Source organism: Nicotiana sylvestris, chromosome 9 (assembly GCF_000393655.2).
Source record: "Nicotiana sylvestris chromosome 9, ASM39365v2, whole genome shotgun sequence".
NCBI classification, from domain to species: domain Eukaryota; kingdom Viridiplantae; phylum Streptophyta; class Magnoliopsida; order Solanales; family Solanaceae; genus Nicotiana; species Nicotiana sylvestris.
In genome coordinates this window covers 28,183,401-28,200,441 of record NC_091065.1, presented here as the reverse complement: position 1 = coordinate 28,200,441, position 17,041 = coordinate 28,183,401, and positions in this window count along the sequence as shown.

Below are 17,041 nucleotides of genomic sequence, written 5' to 3'. Positions count from 1 at the left end.
GTACAACCTCAAGCTTAACCCTGCCAAATGCGCATTTGGAGTTCCATCTGGAAAGTTGCTGGGATTCATAGTCAGTCGGCGAGGCATCGAGCTAGACCCATCAAAAATCAAAGCCATCCAAGAATTGCCACCTCCAAGGAACAAAACTGAAGTAATGAGTTTGTTGGGAAGGTTGAATTACATCAGCAGGTTTATTGCTCAGCTTACGACAACCTGTGAACCTATTTTCAAATTGTTGAAAAAGGATGCTGCGGTCAAATGGACCGATGAGTGTCAGGAGGCGTTTGATAAGATAAAAGGATACCTGTCAAACCCACCCGTGTTGGTCCCGCCAGAGCCAGGAAGACCTCTGATTCTTTACTTGACGGTCTTGGAAAATTCATTTGGTTGTGTATTGGGGCAACATGACCTCACTGGCAGAAAAGAACAGGCCATCTACTACCTTAGCAAGAAATTCACAGCTTATGAGGTTAAGTATACTCATCTAGAGAAGAAATATTGCGCCCTGACTTGGGTAGCTCAAAAATTGAAACACTATTTGTCGTCCTACACTACTTACCTCATTTCGCGTCTGGATCCGTTGAAATATATTTTTCAAAAGCCTATGCCAACAGGGAGACTTGCAAAGTGGCAGATATTGCTCACAGAATTTGACATTATCTATGTGACTCGGACTGCAATGAAAGCCCAAGCGTTGGCCGATCATTTAGCTGAAAACCCGGTCGATGATGAGTACGAGCCGTTGAAAACCTATTTTCCCGATGAAGAAATAATGCATATCGATGAGATGGAGCAAATTGAAAAACCTGGCTGGAAACTTTTCTTTGATGGGGCCGCTAACATGAAAGGAGTCGGGATAGGAGCTGTAATCATTTCTGAAACGGGGCATCACTATCCTGTTACGGCTCAACTACGATTTTATTGCACCAATAATATGGCTGAATATGAAGCTTGTATTTTGGGGTTAAGGCTAGCCGCAGACATGGGTATCCAGGAAATCTTAGTCATGGGAGATTCGGATCTTCTGGTACATCAAATTCAAGGAGAATGGGAAACCCGAGACTTGAAGCTCATACCATACCGACAATGTCTACATGATCTTTGTCAGCGGTTTCAATCAGTGGAGTTCCGGCATATTCCAAGGATCCATAATGAGGTTGCCGATGCATTGGCTACCTTGGCATCAATGTTGCACCATCCAGACAAAGCTTATGTGGATCCACTACATATTCAAGTCCACGATCAGCACGCTTATTGCAATATGGTTGAAGAAGAATTTGATGGTGAACCATGGTTCCACGACATCAAGGAGTATATCAGGATGGGGATATATCCCGCACAAGCCACAGGAGATCAAAAGAGGACCATTAGGCGATTGGCAAATGGATTCTTCTTAAGCGGAGGAGTTTTGTATAAAAGAACACCAGATCTTGGATTATTAAGATGCATAGATGCCAGACAAGCTACAACTGTCATGTCTGAAGTACATTCAGGAGTTTGCGGACCCCACATGAGTGGATATGTGTTGGCAAAGAAAATCCTCCGAGCTGGCTATTATTGGCTTACCATGGAGCGAGATTGTATCAGTTTTGTGCGCAAGTGTCATCAATGCCAGATACACGGAGATTTGATTCATTCTCCACCATCCGAGTTGCATACAATGTCGGCACCATGGCCCTTCATTGCCTGGGGCATGGATGTGATTGGACCAATTGAGCCGGCAGCATCCAATGGGCACAGGTTCATTCTGGTAGCCATTGATTATTTTACCAAATGGGTTGAGGCCAAAACATTCAAATCAGTGACCAAGAAAGCTGTGGTCGATTTTGTCCACTCAAATATCATATGTCGATTCGGAATCCCAAAGGTGATCATCACAGATAACGGTGCTAATCTTAACAGTAACTTAATGAAGGAAGTATGTCAACAGTTTAAGATTACACATCGCAACTCTACCCCATATCGGCCCAAGGCGAATGGAGCAGTCGAGGCAGCCAACAAAAACATAAAGAAGATACTTCGGAAAATGGTAGAAGGTTCAAGACAATGGCATGAAAAACTACCATTTGCGTTATTGGGATATCGCACTACTGTTCGCACTTTCAGTAGGAGCAACTCCTTATTTGTTGGTATATGGCACTGAAGCAGTAATTCCTGCAGAAGTTGAGATTCCTTCCCTTCGGATCATCGCCGAAGCAAAGATTGATGATGATGAATGGGTCAAAACCCGTCTGGAACAGTTAAACTTGATTGATGAAAAACGATTGGCCGCAGTATGTCATGGTCAATTGTATCAAAGAAGAATAGCAAGAGCATACAACAAAAAGGTGCGTCCACGGAAGTTTGAAGTGGGTCAACATGTGCTGAAACGTATTCTTCTACATCAGGTTGAGGCAAAAGGCAAATTTGCCCCAAATTGGCAAGGACCATTCATTGTGACCAGAGTATTATCGAATGGTGCACTATGCTTAACAGATATTGAAGGCAAATGCATATACATGACGATCAATTCTGACGCGGTAAAGAGATATTATGCATAACTTTTTGAATGTTTGTATTTAGCATTATTTCGAAGATTGGAATGACAAAGGCAATTTATTTTGCTATCCAAACACTATACCCTTTGCTTCCCCTTTGAGCCATATTTGTTTCTTTCCTACCCTCTCTTGGAATCAATGAAAATCAAATATGAAATAATAATAATAAAAAATAAAAAAAATAAAAAAAAAGTAAAAAAAAAAGGAAAGAAAATCACTATTATTTAGTGAACTACGTTTGACCTGATTCCTCAAAGAAGGATACGTAGGCGCCTCACGGCTCGGTCATAGGGTGCACGATATGCATAATGTGCACAAAAAGAAACATTAAGAGACCCCAATCAAGAAACTGGAGCAGGAATTGTATTGGAAATAAGAAAAAGATTCCAAGAGTTGTAATTTTAAACCCATATCAAAGCTGTTTAACTTTTTGATACCTTTCCATTTCCATCCACATACCAAAAAGACCTTTCGATCAATCTTAGAAAAATGCTGAGTCAAGCAAATGAAGATGGTTCATAACACTCTGGTCCAAACAAGAAAAGAAAGAGAAAATGAGAGAGTCTTATAGGTGAAAACCCACACGAGCACCATAAGACGACGGAAGTTGAGAGAAAGTAAAATGAGAGAGTCTTATAGGTGAAAACCCACACGGGCACCATAAGACGACGGAAGTTGAGAGAAAGTAAAATGAGAGAGTCTTATTGGTGAAAACCTTCGCAGGCACCATAAGGCGAAAAGGAAGTAAGAAATGAACAAATGAGGAAGGTTTGTCGGTGAAAACTCTTTGAGATATTGCAAGTCAAACAGGTCTGTAAAATGAAAATGAAGTTGGGTTATGGAAATTTTGGGGAAAACAAAATGAGACAATTGAAAGGAGATTGATTAAAAAGACTGGGTTGATTAATCCAAATTGCATACCATGATCATTGGCGCCAGTGACTCCAATCAGATAAGTCCTTTATTCCTTCTCCAACAAATCATACAAATTTGGATTTTTCTTTTCATTCTAGATTGTCGAAATCATCATGTTTTCGTCACTAACAATCTTACTCTTCTAAAGCTTTTGAGATGAGTTTTGTTCCAAACAAATAAGAAAGAATGTCAAGGTATACTATCAAGATTCAAGGTTGCATAGGACAAAAATACGGCCAAGATGGGCAGGAGGTAATAAAAAATAATAAGATATGGGTGTAAGAAAAATCAAAAGCGGATCAGCAATGTCAGGAGAACATATGATTACGGTTAAAAGGGTTTGAAGGAAAACATACAGATGGGGATCCAATAGATAAAGATCAATTACAAGGAAAAACAGTCTTTTCAACCATTCCAAGGCAATAAAACAAGACGAAGAGGAGCCCCACCGTCGGCAAGAATGCCCCAGTTAACCACCCTGCTTTAAACTAACGAAGTTTTCTTTGATTTGAAACAGGGGCAAAAACAACATTATGTCAGGAAACACCCGGACAAAGAATTAAAAAGAAGTCAGGCGTCCACCTGGAGAATGAGGATGAAGAGATAAAGAAGAAATCAGGCGTCCACCTGGAGAATGAGGATGAAAAATTAAAAAGAAGTCAGGCGTCCACCTGGAGAATGAGGATGAAAAATTTAAGAATTAGAAATCAGGCGTCCACCTGGAGAATGAGGATGAAGAATTTAAGAAGAAGTCAGGCGTCCACCTGGAGAATGAGGATAAAAAAAATTATTAAAGAAGAAGTCAGGCGTCCACCTGGAGAATGAGGATGAAAAAAATTTAAAAAGAAGTCAAGCGTCCACCTGGAGAATGAGGATGAAAAAATTAAAGAAGAAGTCAGGCGTCCACCTGGAGAATGAGGATGAAGAGATAAAGAAGAAATCAGGCGTACACCTGGAGAATGAGGATGAAAAATTAAAGAAGAAGTCAGGCGTCCACCTGGAGAATGAGGATGAAAAATTTGAAGAAGAAATCAGGCGTCCACCTGGAGAATGAGGATGAAGAATTAAAGAAGAAATCAGGCGTCCACCTGGACAATGAGGATAAAGATTTAAGAAGAAGACAGGCGTCCACCTGGAGAATGAGGATGAAGAAGTAAAGAAGAAATCAGGCGTCCACCTGTAGAATGAGGATGAAGAATTAAAAAAGAAGTCAGGCGTCCACCTGGAGAATAAGGATGAAGAATTTAAGAAGAAGTCAGGCGTCCACCTGGAGAATGAGGATGAAGAATTGAAGAAGAAATCAGGCGTCCACCTGGAGAATGAGGATGAAGAATTGAAGGAGAAATCATGCGTCCACCTGGAGAATGAGGATGAAGAATTGAAGAAGAAATCAGGCGTCCACCTGGAGAATGAGGATGAAGAATTAAAGAAGAAGTCAGGCGTCCACCTGGAGAATGAGGATAAAGAATTTAAGAATAAGTCAGGCGTCCACCTGGAGAATGAGGATGAAAAAAATAAAAATAAAGAAGAAGTCAGGCGTCCACTTGGAGAATGAGGATGAAGAATTAAAGAAGAAGTCAGCGTCCACCTGGAGAATGAGGATGAAGAATTAAAGAAGAAGTCAGGCGTCCACCTGGAGAATGAGGATGAAAAAATTTAAGAAGAAGTCAGGCGTCCACCTGGAGAACGAGGATGAAGAATTGAAGAAGAAATCAGGCGTCCACCTGGAGAATGAGGATAAAGAATTTAAGAAGAAGTCAGGCGTCCACCTGGAGAATGAGGATGAAAAAAAAATAAAAAAAAATAAAGAAGAAGTCAGGCGTCCACCTGGAGAATGAGGATGAAGAATTTAAGAAGAAGTCAGGCGTCCACCTGGAGAATGAGGATGAAGAATTTAAGAAGAAGTCAGGCGTCCACCTGGAGAATGAGGATAAAGAATTTAAGAAGAAGTCAGGCGTCCACCTGGAGAATGAGGATGAAAAAATTTAAGAAGAAGTCAGGCGTCCACCTGGAGAATGAGGATGAAGAATTGAAGAAGAAATCAGGCGTCCACCTGGAGAATGAGGATGAAGAAATGAAGGAGAAATCAGGCGTCCACCTGGAGAATGAGGATGAAGAATTGAAGCAACAGAAGTCAGGCGCCCACTTGGAGAACAAGGGAATATAATTGAAGTATTGAAATCAAAAGCCCGCTCGTATGAGAAAGGAGCACACTTAGAGTCAATAAAGCAGAGGAGTCCAACAAAGTCCCCAGCAGGAAACAACAAGAGTCCCAAACAGAGAAAGAAAATACGGGACACAATGAAAAGGAATGCGGAATAAGCCAAATGCCCAAGAGTCACCAAGATATCAAGACAACAAGAAATGCAAGGGCATGATCTAGATAAGATTTTATAATTCATGTACCATAGTCTAGTTTAGCTTTTGTATTACCTTTGAAGTAAGGTGTAATAAGGAGGTCAGCAAGCAGTAAAAGCAGCACAAAACAACAGTAACATCACAGTCCCACGGTAGTCCCAGCTACCCAAAACTTCCCGATCTACATTGACCTGATTCCTTTATAGCCAAGGATATGTAGGAAACCTTTGAAGCAGAGGTTCGGTCAAATCTTTCAAAAGATGCTTCCCACGGAGTATTTGAACGGGCAAAAATCGCTCGTATCCGCTCACTTTATCTTTGCACGAAAACTCTTCGAGTTTCCGCGCAAAGAAGGGCAGCTGTAAGCACGTGATTTTTGCCTCACGAAAACAACTCCAAAATAAATCAAAAATAAATAAAACAAATCTCTTTTAGTGTGCAATTTTTAGAATTTGTGTGGTGTTTGTTAATTATTTGTGTTGTCCGTAAATGTTTGCTTTGTTATAATTAAACAAAATTAAAATAAAAATACATGTTTCATGCATATCTAGGATTTAATTATGCACTTAATAATTGATTTAAAAATAAAATCACAAAAATATGCATTTATCCTATTTTAAATGTTTCACTGTGTGATTAATGTTTTGTCTATGTGTTAATAGTTGTTAAAAGTAATTAATATTTTGTAAGAGTAATTTTGTTTTTATAATTTTAATTAGGATTTTTATAATTGAAGAATTAAATTGAAAACTAAAAAAAAGTGGAAATTAAATGGGCAAAACGGATCTGGGCCAAAAATCCTAAACAAAAATCAGGCGCAAACAATTTCAATCCTCCACAGCCCAATCCCAACACTCCCATGTCTAGTCCAATTCAAACGAACCAAACGACAGCGTTTGGTCGTATTTCATCAAGGGCCGTTGGATCAAATCCATCCAACGGCTGAGATCTTACAACCCTTACCCATAATCCCTACCCGATCCAATACCCGGGCTGACCCCTTTCCCCCAACTTAAACCAAACGACATCGTTTGGTTAAGTGAATCGATCTCAACCGTGCATCTTAATTGATCCAACGGATGAGATCAATCCACCCCACTCGTATATAACTCCAATCCACACCCCAGCCCCCAAACCAAATACCCCACCCCTGTGTCTTGTTCATCATCTCTTTCAAGAGATCTGATGAACTCCGCCATTTACCACCGTACACCGCCTACCGGAAATCGCCTCACGGCGGTTCCGGTAGTCCAAACAACCCCACCTTAACACCCCAGACTCCTCACAACCTCCTCTTCACGGATCTGGCATTAGTTTCCTTCGAATCAAACCCCAACTCTTCGAATCTTAAATCGAAGGTTGGCCTGAAAACCTTATCTTCTCCAATGGCCTCCAAAATAATACCACAGCTTCCCCTAAATACCCTCACCACGGATCTATTAGTAGCATGGCTCGAATCCTACTGGAACTGCTCGAATCTTCATTTGAAGATTCGAGTGAAACCTGACCCTATCCCAACCTACCTCAAACTCACATCAGTTATCCACCTGACCCCCCTCGTGCCTAGAACACCATTGGTTTGACTCGAATATACCTAGAAATGTTCGGATTTGAAATCAAAAAATCTGAAACCCTAAAAATTTCCAGTCATGGAATTTTTCCAATTCAAGTGAGGGATTGAGGTCTAAGAGACTTTAATTGAGGTATTCTCAGTTGAGAATACTTCGAATAAAGTCTGTTTAGCCTCAAAAGGTCCAAATCCAAGTTGACCCTGTGTCCGTGTGAATTTAAAGATTCAAAGGTATTTTTGGTATTTCTTTTTATATTCTATGTATATATTGTTGCCTGTTTCAGTAGCTGGTGTAAGTTTTCATATTTGTTTAGTTGATTCCGTGATTCTGTCTCATACCCATCTATTTGATCAGAATTATACTATTGTTTCTGTTGATTATGATTGTTTATAATATGTGTAATCGACTCGATTAAGTTCGTCGATTAGTTGTTTTGTAAATTCTTATTACCTTTAATGCTGATTGTAATGCTCTGTTGTCTGTTTTGGTTGTTAACATTTTGTTGAAGTCAGTTAATTAGTTCTTCCCAACTAGTTATTTCTTGTTTAATAAGTCAGAAAGATTGTCGATCATTTATGTATTGATTTCTGGGCAGTTAGTTTCAAAACTGACAATGCTCCTGTGTTTGTTTGATTTTAGTCCAATGTTGAAATTCAGTTTGATTGATATGCTGAATTCAGTATAATGTTGTTGTGATGTTGAGTTGAATTCAAGTTCACAAGGGTTGGGTAAATACAATTGTATTAGGAGGTTAATTATAGGATTGGTTATAACTGCTTGAACAGATTGTAAAACCTGTTCTATATCAGATTCTGATTTTTGTATTAAGGGCAGTAATAATAGTAGGATTTCAGGGGTATTTTGGGAATGAAACAGTGAAAGTAATATGATAATGTTAGTGTGATGTTGGTGGATTGTTAATGGCTATAATCTAATAGGATAATAGGAAACCAAAGGAAGTGGAGGGGCTGAAAATAAAGGAAAGGTATCCTTAGTGCTGTTTGAATAAGAAAAAGCAGTTCAGTGGCAGATTTTAAGGGAAAATCTGCCTTAGATAACAAGAAGGGGGTCCAGGCAGCATTTAAGAGAAGGGGGCGCAGACCTGTATAAATACAGGGACAGATTTTAAGAGAAAGAAGGAGATTAGAAGGGAGATCTGATTTTAGAGAGAGATTTAAGAACTCAGATTTTAGGACTGAGATATTGAAGAAAAGAGAGAAAGAACTGAGATTTTAGAGAGAGATTTTGAATACACAGAAGAGAGACATTAAGAGAAAAGAGAGAGGAAAACTGAACAGAAAAATCAGAAATAGGAATCTGAAACAGATAGAAGAAAGAAACTGAAATCTGAAATGTTATTTTTCTAGAATCTATCCGTTTGTTTGTTTGTGGATATTGTTCGGTTTAAATCTGAAATTTTTCTCAAATTTCTGTCACTGTTCATCTGGGTTAACGGGTCTTGTTCAGACCTGCTGTGTTATTGGTATATTCTGCCGGTGTTTTGTTGCTGCTATTACTGCTGAAATTTACTTCTTCTACCTTCATTTCCAGGTACATATCTGTAAACTCATGTCATGCAAAGCTTTCAACATGACAAACAAATGAAGCTTGAATTGTAATTTTGTCTTCTATTCGTTTAAGCTCATTAGTTTAATTTTCAGCTTTGTTTCATGTTAGTTAACTAGTAGTGAATTCGACACGAGGGCTATAAGTTAATTGTCTTATTTTGAAATTCGTATAAAAGCTTTGTAATAATGTTATCCATTTCGAAATCTCATTAGTTTAGTTATATTTGAATTGTCAAAATAGGGAACATGGCAGAAAGTTGGTCACTATTTAAACTTTATGGTATTGTTAGTTAGGTACAGCATAATATGGAAATATCAAGGAAAAATACATTATTAGTTTATTTTATTAGTTAATTAGTTGTTGTTTAAAGCTAGATGATGTTGGTTGCATTTTGCTATATTATGGCATAACAATGGTTATGTTTATAATCAATAGTTGAAAGATGCATTAGTAAAATCCGCTATGTTCATAATGTCAAAATATGACAAATAATGTTGTATGCAATATCATTTTATTAAGTCAACAGGTAGATTTGTTCTCTTTCTTAATAACAAATGGCCTAGGAATTTATACAATGCGAAAGTTAGTGTTTAGCAATAGTTCACATAAATTGAGAATCAAATTGGTTTGATTATATATATATATATATATATATCCTACACTCAATCATAAGCAGAATTAACCAAATAATCATGCATATCGGATTAAGAACAAGTGATGTGGAAGAAGGTTAGGCTTATAATTTGTAATGATTTTAAGAATGTAATATAGTATTCGCTACAAATAAAATAATAAATATTCTTCGAAAACATCTCTTCCTTTCATAAAATCAAATTTTTTAGTCTCATACGCAATTTCACTTTTTGGGTATACATATATTGTATTTACGAGAAAAATGGTAGTCTTAATCACACTTTGTTTATTTTTAATCCTAAAATTTGAATGGCTCGAAAGAATATAATTCACACGTGAAAATATAATCAGCGGTCAACATTTAATAAATTGTGAATTCTTTTCAAAGAATTTAAGGGCACCTTAAATAGGGATTTCTCATGATTTTTACATAAAAATGTATGGATATAATAAACAATTTGTGGAAAATCTATACTACCATTAAGAATATTTTGCGTAATTAGGGATGCGTTCGTGTAACCTGATTATATTTCTAAAAGCAATTCGAATTATGCGTTCGCGCAACTTCGAGCGAACATTTTAATAAAAAAGGGGTTTCTCCGAGGATGTTGAAATAATTTCATATAACCCGAGATGTGCAGTTCATTGTTTAAATACAAGGGTGACGATGTTCTTAATTTTATTTTAAATTTTGAACGTATGATATTTTGATAAAAAATATAATATTGTCATTCTTATTGTGTACACGTATGCGTGACATGATTCTTTACGTTTATAAAAATATATAAGGCGAATATACGTACGCGTGATTCGTTTCAAGAAAATCTTTAATTTATAAACAATCTAAATGAAAGCGGTAATAAAATCATGCAATAAAAATATATTTAACAAATCAAGATAATTAAGGCCAAAAATAAAAATAGTTAAGCGACCGTGCTAGAACCACGGAATTCGGAAATGCCTAACACCTTCTTCCGGATTAACAGAATTCCTTACTCAGGATTTCTGGTTCGCAGAATAACAAACAGAGTCATATTCTCCTCGATTCAGGGATTAAAACCGGTGACTTGGGACGCCTTAAAATTCCCAGGTGGCGACTCTGAAACAAATAAACGAATCCCGTTTCGACTGTCCTTCAATTGGAGAAAACTCCCCACGCGCCCCCGCGGGGCGGAAAAAGGAGGTGTGACAATCATCAACAGGATTTTTCGCTAAGTGATATGCTAAAGCTTGAGCTTTTATTGCCGTGCGGGTGACATAGACTATGTCAAACTCGGTGAGCAGTATTTGCCATTTTGCTAACCACCCCATGGGCATCGACTTTTGGAATATGTACTTCAAAGGATCCAACCTAGTGATGAGATAAGTGGTGTAGGCCAACAGGTAATGCCTAAGCTTCTGAGCGACCCAAGTTAGGGCACAGCAAGTCCTTTCCAAAAAAGTGTATTTGGCTTCGTAGCTAGTGAACTTCTTGCTCAAATAGTATATTGCCTGCTCTTTCTTCCCCGTCACATAATGTTGCCTGAGGACACATCCGAAGGAATTCTCCAAGACTGTCAAATATAAAAACAATGGCCTCCCAGGTTCGGGTGGGACCAAGACTGGCAGATTCGACAGATATTCTTTGATTTTGTTGAAGGCTTCTTGACACTCATCTGTCCATTTAATCGCCACATCTTTCTTTAACAGCTTAAATATGGGCTCACATGTGGACGTCAACTAAGCAATGAACCGGCTGATGTAATTCAATCTTCCCAACAGACTCATAACCTCTTTCTTGGTTCTCGGAGAAGGTAAATCCCGAATAGACTTTATCTTTGTTGGATCTAGCTCGATGCCCCTCCGACTGACTATGAATCCCAAGAGTTTCCCAAACAGAACTCTAAATGCACATTTGGCTGGATTTAACTTCAAGTCGTACTTTCTCAGATCCCGAACATGGTTGTCCTACATTCTAGATTTAATGATCACATCGTCCATATACACTTCTATTTCTTGGTGCATCATGTCATGAAAGATGGCAATCATAGCCCTCATGTAAGTCGCCCAGCATTCTTCAAACCAAAAGGCATGATCCTGTAACAATAGGTGCCCCAGGGTGTAGTGAAGGCTGTCTTTTCCGCATCTTCTTTATCTATCAAGACCTGATGGTACCCAGCATAAAAATCCATAAAAGACTGTATCTCATGTTTGGCACAACTGTCAATAAGGATGTGGATGTTTGGCAAAGGGAAGTTGCCTTTGGGACTTTTTTTGTTTAGATCCCGATAGTCAACACACAATTGAGTTTTCCCATATTTCTTTGGCACAGGAACCATATTAGCCAACCATGTGGTGTATCAGACCACTCGGATCACCCCCGCTTTTAATTGTTTGGTGACCTCTACTTTGATCTTGTCATTGATGTCAGTTTTGAACTTCCTCTGTTTTTGCTGGACAGGGGGATGATCAGGGTAAGTTGGCAATTTATGCACCACTAAATCAACACTTAGTACTGGCATATCATCATAGGACCAAGCAAACACATCTTTGAATTCGAACAAAAGTTGGATCAATGCATCCCTAGTTCTTTCATCTGTGTGAATGCTTATCATGGTTTCTTGGACCTCTTCTGAATTACCCAAATTAACCGGCTCGGTTTCATTTAAGATTGGCTTAGGTTTATTCTCAAATTATTCCAGTTCTCAGTTTATTTCCCTAGAAGCCTCCTCTTCATCATATTCCGGTTCTTGATTTATTATTTCATAGTGAGACAGCATACTATGAACTGGGCATGAAGTCCGCAAGCATGTAATGTTATTTAAGTCCGCATTATTAGAACTAAAAGAAAGAAATAAGAAAAGTAACAAAAATCAGAAAGAATAAAGAAAGAGATTCATAGACGATGAAATATTGATTTCATTTCATTGAATTTGAAGATAAAAGGGTTTACATTGGAATTTTAGATAATAAACTAAAGGAAACATTCGAGTTACACTCTGGAATAACTCGGAATGCAGAAAAAGTGGCAAGACTGGACTACTGGAATTCCCCCCTGATTGGGAACGGAGTAGCCTTCCAATTTTGCAGCTTGGCATCGGACCCCGTGAATTGCACCTCTGCATTTCTCGGGCCTTCACCAGGTTGGACCATGTGAGCTTCATATAAAATTTGCCTCATGGTTCCACATATGTCCTCAATTTTCTCGGCCATGAAGGCCTCATCTTCTTCTTCTTCGGTGTACTTGGGCTTGACAAATGTTTTGTAGAGATGGGGGACCGGCTGAGGTAACACCTAACCATTGCTCTTTAATTCATTTGCCCATGTCACATTAGTTTCTGTGGCGTGAAAACCCACACCGAAGAACTTCTCGCTGGCAGCTAAAGTGATAGGTTGTGTGATACCTTGCAATGATGCCCCAAGTCCCTTCCCAGGCTTATAACCATGCTTGATCATTTCAGTAGCGACCGTGATTGACGCATTTGACAAAAAGGGTTGAGGACATGGGCTTCCTTCCTCACATTGATCTGCGACCACAACCTCAAAAGCCTGATAGACTATGTGCTCGCTACCTTTCCTAGCTTCGAGACATGGGACTGACTGGTCCTGGTAAATTGATTGCTCGTCTTCTCCATGACCCACAATTTCCTAATCTTTGTATTCAAACTTACCATTTAGTGGAGGGTAGAAGGTACGACCCCTGGAACATGGAACCAAAGCCTTTCTAAGAGAAAATTATAGGAGGTATCTATGTCCAAGACCTAAAATGTCACTTCGAAATCCACAGGATCGATAGTCAAGATTAAATCAATCTCCCCTATTGTGTCCCTCTTGATGCCATCAAAAGTATGCACACAAACATTATTAGGCTTGATTCTATCAGTCCCAATTTCCATTCTTTGCAAAGTTGAGAGAGGGCATATGTCGACCCCGGATTCGCCATCCATCATGACTCTTTTCACATAGTACCCTTCACACTTGACTGTTAGATGAAGAGCTTTGTTGTGGACAGCCCCTTCTGAGGGCAAGTCATTTCTCCTAAATGAAATCCGGTTGACTTCGAAGAATCGTTCCGCCATCCTTTCCAGTTGCTCAACAGTGGTTTCAATCGAAACATATGTTTCATTTAGGGTCTTTATCAAAACTTTCTGATACTCAGTCAAGCTTATCAGCAGAGAGAAGAGCGAGACCTGAACGGGAGACTTCCGGAGTTGGTCAATTACCTTGTAGTCCGCAGTTTTCATTTTTTGAAAGAATTCCTCTGCTTCTTCGGCACTGACTAGCTTTTTAAGTGGAAATCGCTTCTGTTTGGCATTGTTCACTTCTTTCAGATTGAAGTACTTTCCAGATGGGTTGGTTTCATTTAGTTCCCCTATGATTTCTTTTCCTTTGTACATCACTACCTCTCTATTGTAAGTCCAGGGGACGACAGTGGGATCCTTCATGGGCTTCTGTAGTGCGCGGCTGATAACCATGGGCTCATTCAGCCTTGGTGAAATTACCGGCCCCTGTGCCACATAAGTCCCTCTTGGTACTTACATCTTAGGTCTCTTGTTTAGCTCGAACCTCTTGGGGGGGACTCAACACCAATTGTTCTTATTTGGAGGCCCGGGAAATATAAAGAATCGCATCGTTAGGGGGTACTTCCCCTGTTTTGATTTCCACCGTCTTTTCTGCACTTTGAGGGGCGGAGTTACCCTTATTCTCCCCCTTGTCTTGCTTTGCATCCGCCTTTGGCTTCTTTTCAACAGAGGCGATGGCAATGATGGCTTTTAGAGCTAGGTCAAACTCCTTATCTTCATAAATCATCCCAATAACTGGTCGTTGGTGTGAGCCGGCAATGGGTTATTGGTCACATTGGGGATCTCTTCATCTTTTAGAATTACCCTCTTTTGCTCTATTAAGTTTTCGATTGCCCTTTTGAGAGTCCAACAGTCTTCAGTGTCATGCTCTTTCGCTCCTGAATGGTAAGCACATCGAGTACCGTATCGGTAGTAGGGCGACTCTGGGTTTTGCCTGGATTGGGGTACGGGTTGCAACAAACCCATTTGGACCAGTTTAGGGAAAAGGCTAGAGTATGATTCATCAATAAGCGTGAAGTTTGTTCTTCTAGGTGGCTCCCGGGCACGGGCATTGTATGGAAAATTATTTTGAGGAGTACGGGGATTACATGGAGCTTGGTGAGGAGGGTTATTTCTAGGAAGTGGAGCGAGGTTTTGGTTAAACTATTGTTGTTGCCGAGCGTATGGTTGGGCTTTCATCACCGCATAAGGATTAGGAGCCATGGTATAAGCCACATCCTGGTGAGGATAATAATGTTGTGGAGGGTTCGGTGGGAAGTAACCTCAGAGTTGACGGGGGTTCCTCGGACTTGAAGCCACCATCGCCACTTCTTCTTTATTATTTCTATTTGCTACACCCCCTGACCCGCTATGGATTTCTTGGGATGTAGCTCTTATAGCAGACTGACTCAATATGCAGCCTGTCTTCAAACCATTTTCGACCATCTCCCCAATTTTGATGTACTCAGCAAACGGCTTTCCCATTGCAGACATCATATTCTGAAAGTAGTCCGCCTCTTGGGCTTGTTAAAAAACATTGACCATCTCGGTCTCGTCCATCGGGGGCTTCACCCTTGCCGCTTGTTTGCTCCACTTAACAGCATATTCTCATAAACATTTCGAAGACATCTTTTTGAGATTAGACAAGGAATTTCTGTCTGGAGCTATGTCTATGTTGTACTGAAATTTTCTGACGAAATCTCGAGCCAAATTATCCCATATGTGCCAGCGATACATGTCTTGATCCATGTACCACTCAGATGCAATGCCAAATAGACTCTCTCCGAAATAAGCCATTAGGAGCTCTTCTTTTCCGCTTGCCTCTCTTAATTGATTGCAATACGTCTTGAGGTGCGTTATGGGGTCCCCGTGCCTGTCATACTTTATGAACTTGGAGGTCTTGAAACCGATAGGCAAATGCACATGCGGGAACATACATAGATCAGCGTAAGATACACTCTTTTGGCCACTCAAGCCTTGTATATTCTTGAGGCTCTATTCCATGCTCCTCATTTTCTGAGTGATTTTCTCTTGCTCGGGGTTCTTTGTAGCCTTCTCTTGTCCTGCGGTAAACTCGTAGCGGGGTTATTGAGGGTAAGAATTGGTGGTAAAATGGGTAGGGTCTGGTGGAAAAGATGGTACTTGGAAAGTGAAGGATGATGGATCAAAGCTTGGCCTGGGCAAAGTTGGCTATGATGTAGCTGAGGTTGGTGGTGCGGTGAATATGTTAGAGGCCACTCTCGAAATCACCTGAGGGCAAACCTCAGAAAATGTTCCGGCGAAGTGAACTGGGATGCTGGGGCATCCAAATGGGGTATTCAGGTAACTTATTGGGATGTTGTAAGTTCCTCTTGCTCTCGGAAGTAGCTCGGGGAAACCAGGTATGGCACTTGGCGGCTCTCTAACGTTGGACCAAGCATCCCACATTTCCAACATGCGGAGGCGTAATGCCCTATTCTCTTCAGCATCCACTGACTCTAAGGTTAGGATAACCGATAGCAGGCTATCCTCTGGGATGGAAATTGTTGGTAGATGACTTTCTGATAACATTTTGACAATTCCCTTGGATCATGTAAAGTAAGGGTGCAAAGCCAGGTTACCACAAAACCAACCACCTTAGAAGAGAACTTATACTCAACAGTAAACATAACAAACCGGTTAGTTTGAAGCAATTAGCACATAGAGAATCACACATTCGGGGTGTGATGCACCTATACAGTTAAATGTGTTTCTACATGTTTTGCAACGATTGCATGTCTCATCCCGACTTTTGTTTATCTCCCCGCTCTTTTCTCTTGCTCTCTCTTGCACTCTCTTATATTCTCTCTTGTTCTCATCCTCTTTTTCTTGTTCTCTCTCTTTTCCTTTTTATTTGAAAAAAAACACCATGACCGGATCCGATTGGGATTGCCTACGTATCATGATGTCGCGTGAATCAGATCATCACGTAGTACAAGGAATGCATGCATTAAATAAATAAACACAATTTTGGTTTTTCTTTAAATTTCATTTAAAAATAAAAATCCTAATCTTTTCTATTACAAATGACTCCATCATACTTTTCTAGTAATTGAAAAATTAAGAACAGACTCAAAACAGACTCTAGAACTGGAAACTGAAATACAGACTCAAAACAAAAATCAAGAATACATAAGTGCTTCTACTCCAGGGGCCTGTGGGACATCAGTCGGTCTCGCGACGGACCTATACACAAGATCCACTTGTAGATGATCCAGGTCATTCATTATTTGGCAAACAAAGGTCATCACTGTGGCGAAGAAGGTGGTTCTAGTCATGTCCTTGCATTCATGGCATTTCATGACAATGTAGTCGGCGATTGCTCTAACTCTTTCCCTAATGATGCCTTTCTCTTGGAGAAAACGTCCAATTTGTTGAGACCTAGCTTCTATCACTTGGG